Source organism: Oncorhynchus gorbuscha, linkage group LG25 (assembly GCF_021184085.1).
Source record: "Oncorhynchus gorbuscha isolate QuinsamMale2020 ecotype Even-year linkage group LG25, OgorEven_v1.0, whole genome shotgun sequence".
Classification (NCBI taxonomy): Eukaryota; Metazoa; Chordata; class Actinopteri; order Salmoniformes; family Salmonidae; genus Oncorhynchus; species Oncorhynchus gorbuscha.
In genome coordinates this window covers 14,169,858-14,177,148 of record NC_060197.1, presented here as the reverse complement: position 1 = coordinate 14,177,148, position 7,291 = coordinate 14,169,858, and the positions used below count along the sequence as shown (strand labels likewise).

General features: G+C 41.1%; 1 protein-coding gene across 3 annotated transcripts in view; it reads left to right on the top strand.

Moving 5' to 3' along the window:
- The first annotated feature begins 7,083 nt into the window (after positions 1 to 7,083).
- LOC124014402 (metabotropic glutamate receptor 8-like) overlaps positions 7,084 to 7,291 on the top strand; it is a 263,448-nt gene continuing 263,240 nt past the window's right edge. For all 3 annotated transcript variants that reach the window (XM_046329322.1, XM_046329318.1, XM_046329321.1), the window contains exon 1: positions 7,084 to 7,216. The gene's annotated coding sequence lies outside the window, so the exon portion shown is untranslated. The remainder of the gene's footprint in view (positions 7,217 to 7,291) is intronic.

Below are 7,291 nucleotides of genomic sequence, written 5' to 3'. Positions count from 1 at the left end.
AATCTATATTTCTAATATTTGTTAATATTGCTCCTCTAATGACAAGGCCTGAGTTTAACATAACAGTGACATTCTTTATACAGTTATTATAAAATTAAATCCGACTTCCCAATTTGAGCTCTTTAGCTTATTCGGTAATAAGACAAGTCCTCAGACACTATTTGTATATAATGGATATTATAGTGTAATGTAAACTTCAACTAGTATACAATTTTTCTGATTTATGGACACATTTATGATTTATGTACAGCAACATATTTTGTTTGGTTTTCTGAAGAGAAAGTTTCGTAATGACCTGAGAATTTAATCCGGACGCATTTCGCTAATGAGAATTTGGGGTGAAAATGTACAAAATTCTGGCGAAAATGTTACATTTATTTAAAATAGGACACTTAGTCCTTTTGCAGATGCATCATGGTTTTGTAAGTCAATTTGCTACAGACTTTTTTTTTTTTTAAAGATAAGTTTGGTCAAAAGACCAATTAGTGAGGGGAGACACAAATCTGAAATTGGCTGCCTGAATAAGCGTAGCCATGGCGACAGACCAAATGTACCATGTCTTGTTCAGTCAGAAAGCAATGGCACAATAGAAACAGACCAAATTGTATTTTTCTAACGGAAAAGCTTGTTAAACCAGGTCTCGGACTGATGTACATATTAACTATCATATGGATGGTATAAACAATAGATATATTGGCAGATGTATAGTTTTTGTTTGTATCTCCCTGAAAAGTAGAGATATTGTATGTTGGTTACATACAGTGGGGCAAAAAAGTATTTAGTCAGCCACCAATTGTGCAAGTTCTCCCACTTAAAAATATGAAAGATTTTCATTATAGGTACACTTCAACTATGACAGACAAAATTAGAAACAAAATCCAGAAAATCACACTGTAGGATTTCTAATGAATTTATTAGCAAATTATGGTGGAAAATAAGTATTTGGTCACCTACAAACAAGCAAGATTTCTGGCAGACCTGTAAATTCTTCTTTAAGAGGCTCCTCTCTGTCCTCCACTCGTTACCTGTATTAATGGCACCTGTTTGAACTTGTTATCAGTATAAAAGACACCTGTCCACAACCTCAAACAGTCACACTCCAAACTCCACTATGGCCAAGACCAAAGAGCTGTCAAAGGACACCAGAAACAAAATTGTAGACCTGCACCAGGCTGGGAAGACTGAATCTGCAATAGCTTAGCAGCTTGGTTTGAAGAAATCAACTGTGGGAGCAATTATTAGGAAATGGAAGACATACAAGACCACTGATAGTCTCCCTCGATCTGGGGGCTCCACGCAAAATCTCACCCCGTGGGGTCAAAATGATCACAAGAACGGTGAGCAAAAATCCCAGAAGCAAACGGGGGGACCTAGTGAATGACCTGCAGAGAGCTGGGACCAAAGTAACAAAGCCTACCATCAGTAACACACTACGCCGCCAATGACTCAAATCCTGCAGTGCCAGACGTGTCCCCCTGCTTAAGCCAGTACATGTCCAGGCCCGTCTGAAGTTTGCTCGAGAGCATTTGGATGATCCAGAAGAAGATTGGGAGAATGTCATATGGTCAGATGAAACCAAAATATAACTTTTTGGTAAAAACTCAACTCGTCGTGTTTGGAGGACAAAGAATGCTGAGTTGCATCCAAAGAACACCATACCTACTGTGAAGCATGGGGGTGGAAACATCATGCTTTGGGGCTGTTTTTCCGCAAAGGGACCAGGACGACTGATCTGTGTAAAGGAAAGAATGAATGGGACCCTGTATCGTGAAATTTTGAGTGAAAACCTCCTTCCATCAGCAAGGGCATTGAAGATGAAACGTGGCTGGGTCTTTCAGCATGACAATGATCTCAACCCCATAGAAAATCTTTGGAGGGAGTTGAAAGTCCGTGTTGCCCAGCAACAGCCCCAAAACATCACTGCTCTAGAGGAGATCTGCATGGAGGAATGGGCCAAAATACCAGCAACAGTGTGTGAAAAGCTTGTGAAGACTTACAGAAAACATTTGACCTCTGTCATTGCCAACAAAGGGTATATAACAAAGTATTGAGATAAACTTTTGTTATTGACAAAATACTTATTTTCCACCATAATTTGCAAATAAATTCATAAAAAATCCTACAATGTGATTTTCTGGATTTTTTTTCTAATTTTGTCTGTCATAGTTGAAGTGTACCTATGATGAAAATTACAGCCCTCATCTTTTTAAGTGCGAGAACGTGCACAATTGGTGGCTGACTAAATACTTTTTTGCCCCACTGTATTCTCCAATATCTCTGAATATTGAGATATTTTTGTTTTTCTCTGTGTTCAAAGCACTGAAGAATCTATTATTTTCAGACTCTCGCTCATATGACTGTGTCAAAACCAGATGGTGAAATGACGTTGAGCGTTTCCTTTCTTTCTTTAAAAGAGAGGATGTGTGTTTTGGCAGCACATCTGTGACAGAGCAGAAGGGAAATTAAGTGATTTGACTTTTCAAGACTGACTTTCCTTATTTGTCCTCTACATTCGGATATAAACGAGCGTAGCCATTTCCCAGGACTGTGTACTAACTAACCTGAATGCCTCCATAGGATAAGGAGAAGAGTAGATCAGTTGGGCTTCCTGTTGAAAATAATATAACCCATAAACCCATCCTGAAGAAATCAACTGTTACTCCAATAATAAACCACCCAAAAGGAAAATGTGTTCTTGTGTTTTTATTTTGAAGTTGTGAAATGTATATTTCCCCCACTATTTCAGCTAGAATCAATTGAGATAATCAAACCTTCAACATTTCTTTGGAGCGCTGTGAATGAAATATTCAGTTTATGGTTATTCTGTCTGAATTTATTATGGCCCCCCTTGTCTCAAACCCAGGCCATATTATGCAGCATTGTGGCTTACACACAGACACACACCTCATTCAGTAATTATGCTGGTGTCATGGTACTGATGGCTTGTACAGCTCAGTCTAGCTGTCGTGTCAGGGACAACTGTAGAATTTTTGGCTAAGCCTAACCCTTTTCCTAACCTTAACCTAATTCTCATAACCTGCTGCGTTAGTTCTCCTATCCTGCTGCGTTCGTTCTCCTAACCGACGTTAAGTCCATAGCTGAACTCCATCTAGCCACAATCATAGAAGCCACCTGTCCCAGAGAAACCATCAGTAGGCTATCACCCACCAGGGGTTAAATTGGTCCGGGTTCCATCAAGACCTATGATCCATATGAGAGCCAGGCGGAGCTGAGACGCGGTACCTTTTGGTTATGGGATTTTAAAAAAATGATTTAATGAAAAATTGTTGTCCACATAAAATTTTCCTCAGCTAACAACACGAGTAAGCAAAAGCTAAATCATACAACCCCGTATGTGAAAAAACAATATTCCTCTTGAGGTGCTTTGCGAAGTGGAACACGGGGAGAGACACATGCTTTCACAGTCATTGTAGCCTTCAACATTCTCAATGCAGTCGTGGGGAAACACACCTTTGAAAGCAGTTTTGATGGCCACTCTTAAAAGAGGACGACCATAGAGCATTCTAGTGTTGAACTGCACCATTTTAGACGTTTTTAGCAGTAGCATGGTTTCTGGGTCCTTGCTATCTGGGATCCTTAGGATGTTCCTACCCATTGAAGTTGACATTTTAAAGAGTTAACACAGTGCATTCGGAAAGTTTTCAGACCCTTCACTCTAAACTTCATTAAATATATATGTTTTCCTCATCAATCTACACAATACCCCATAATGACAAAGTGAAAACAGGTTTTAGAAATGTTTGCAAATGTATTAGATATAAAAAAAACAATACCTGATTTACATAAGTATTCAGACCCTTTGGTATGAGACTCGAAATTGAGCTCAGGTGCATCCTGTTTCCATTGATCATTCTGGAGATATTTCTACAACTTGATTGAAGTCCAACTGTGGTAAATTCAATTGATTGAACATGATTTTGAAAGGCACACACCTGTCTATATAACCCTAACCCACAGGTGACAGTGCATGTCAGCAAAAACCAAGCCATGAGGTCAAAGGAATTGTCCGTAGAGCTCCGAGACAGGATTGTGTCAAGGCACAGATCTGGGGAAGGGTAACAAAAAATGTCTGCAACATTGAAAGGCCCCACGAACACAGTGTCCTCCATCATTCTTAAATGGAAGATGTTTGGAACCACCAAGACTCTTCCTAGAGCTGGCAGCCCGGCCAAACTGATCAATTGGAGGAGAAGGACCTTGGTCAGGAAGGTGACCAAGAACCCCATAGTCACTCTGACAGAGCTCCAGAGTTCATCTGTGGATTCTACAAGTCGGAAATGTTCCACAGGGATGTTGGCCCATGCTGACGCGATGGCATCAGTGGTTCTGCAGAATGGAAGCCGGTACATCACCGCCACCAGCATGTACCGTACCAGGCAGGATGGGTCCATGGACTCACGCTGCTTTATGCCTAATCCTAACTCTGCCATCAGCATGACGCAACAGGACCCGGGATTTGTCGAACCAGGCGATGAGGAGTGGAACCCGATGTGGTCGTCTGCCCATCTGTGACAAGGATCGATGAGATAGTGTTCTGCACACCACTGCTGTACTGCGTTGTTCTTTATCTGTAGCTTGCCTGTTGGCTTGCACGATTCTTGCCATGCTACTTCGACCTCTCATCAGTATATACTCTGTTAATTAGGTACACCCATTTAGTACCGGGTTGGATCCCCCTTTGCCCCCAGAACAGCCGGAATTCTCCGGGACATGGATTCTACAAGTCAGGACATGTTCCACGGGGATGTTGGTCCATGCTGACGCGATGGCATCACACAGTTTCTGCGGCTAATTGATTGGAAAATAATTTTGGTTCCAACCCCTGCTTTAGAGTGCAATAAAAATAGCTTACGAGCAGTTTTACTATGACTTCTGCAGTGCATGGCCAGATTAATCAAAATATGAATTCGGAGGGCAGAAATGATTAAATATTAAGACATTAGACCACTCACTAAAAGGAATCAGTCATATAAAAGTTATATTTAAATCCAAAATGGAAAAATATATGGGGGTTTGGAAATTATGCAGACATTGACGGAAGCAACAACCTATCCGCAATATTAAAGCTGATCCACCCCCCTAAAAAAAAAAGATTTACAAAAAAAAAAGTCTAGAGCCCTGGGGGGAAAAAACCTTTTAAAGGCCTCCCCACTTGTCATCAGAGAGCTAATTCCATGCTATTCTACACATTTGTCCGTGGGGCAGAGAGAACGCTGCAGTGTAAAGCATAAAGGACAGTGAATTTATGTTCAAAACAACATTCTTAGGTAATACAAGAATTGAGTTGATTATTTGTGTCAGAGGCGGCTGGTGGGAGGAACTATAGGAGGAAGGGAATCAAACATGTGGTTTCCATTCCAGCCATTACAGTGAGCCCATCCTCCTATAGCTCCTCCCCCCCAGCAGCCTCTGCTAAATGTGACTGCCAATATATGTGTAAACTAGGCCCATGCTGTGCATCTAAGGGTAAAGATTGAATTTGAATGAATAATATTACTCTGTGTTGTACCCTCAACTTTTTCCAATGATCCCTTGCCTAAAATTCGTTAAATCTGTTGTTTATAGCCATAAAAATTGAAATAGTAACGTTTTACACACACTGAGTGTACAAAACATTAGGAACACCTGCTCTTTCCATAACATAGACTGACCAGGTGAATCCAGGTGAAAGCCTTGATCCCTTATTGATGTCACTTTTTAACCTGTCTCCTCCCCCAATCATCCACGGCGATTGAAGTAGATTTGAAGAAGTATTTTTAAGTATTTTCTTTAGCCGTTTAGTTTATTAGGTACCGTTCACGAAAATGGTTCGCTCGTACAGACAGTGAGTCACTTGGCCTTGGCTTGCTATACAAAGCAGCCCGACAGGCGGTGTGAACTGTAAATGATACAGTATTTTGTGATCAGGCAGCGGACCCCTTGTAGTACCTCCGCTGACCCCTTGTAGTACCTCCGCTGACCCCCAGGCGTCTTTGGGCTAGGCTACTTTGGATATTGAGGCTCGGATTTAAGTAGGTATATTATTGGTGGATTTTAATTGTTTTTGCGTATTGATATAGTCTATCCCTGAAAAAAAAGTATCCTTAGGTTGATTCAACCTATGGGATTTTTTTAACAGAAGAGCTAAAATCAATAGTTTGCCATGAATTGACATGACCAAAGTTTCGTTTCTAGACCTACTGTGGGCTACGTAACGCTAGATGGCGATAGTGCTCTATCTAGTGAGGCGCTCGCCCCTAAAGTCATGACACAATTTTATCACGTCTCGCACATTAGCCTCATTGAACGTAAAATACTTTTTTTGTTGATGAATCAGCTGCCTGACATTTGCTCGTACTTCCGTTCGTATTCATTTTGGTTGTTAATTACCAATATATAGCATAAGTTAATATACATTTATATAAATATAATTTAATATAAATTGATAATTTGCAACCAATAGGCCAATTGATTAGAATTCGCCTATTTGCATGTAGCAACACATGCACAATTGGTATGAGCGTTCGAGAGGAATCAATGCCTGCGTTTTTTGTCGGCTATTATGCAGATAGTAGATGGAGGCTTATTGATGTCGTCTCAGATGTCTTGTTTACAGATGTTGATTTCAATCATAACTGATTCATTTAATGGACTCTTCTGGACAGATGCATCAGAATGTGACTGCTTAAATGTTGCATTCCATACAGTTTCTGTGTAATTTATGCTACAGATAAATGGTGTCGATGCTGATAAAGCGAGAAGGGGGGTATGCGGAGAGAAAGAGAGAGAGAGAGAGAGAGAGAGAAAGAAAGATGGTGAGAGAGAAAGAGAGAGAGAGAGAGAAGAGAGAGAGAGAGAGAGAGAGAGAGAGAGAGAGATGGAGAGAGAGAGAGAGAGAGGTGAGAGAGAGAGAGAGAGAGAGAGAGAGAGAGAGAGAGAGAGAGAGAGAGAGAGAAAAGATGGTGAGAGAGAGAGAGAGAGAGAGAGAGAGAGAGAGAGAGAGAGAGAGAGAGAGAGAGAGAGGAGAGAGAGAGTTGGGAGACCAATCGCTGCCGGTGGGTGTTTTTTTGTGATTCATTTGGCGGAGACGCGCGCTCGCTGCTTGGCTGGATGGCTGCATGCGCTGTCCCTTTCAGCACCGAAAACCAGAGGCGCGTGCATCTGTGAGTGGGTTGCGAAGGCGCGAGGAACCCTCAATCAAGTCACGGAAAAGCAGGTAGGCATTTTTTTAAACTACATATTTCGTTTAATAGATTTCGTATGTCTGATAAGGTCCCATCAAACATCATTC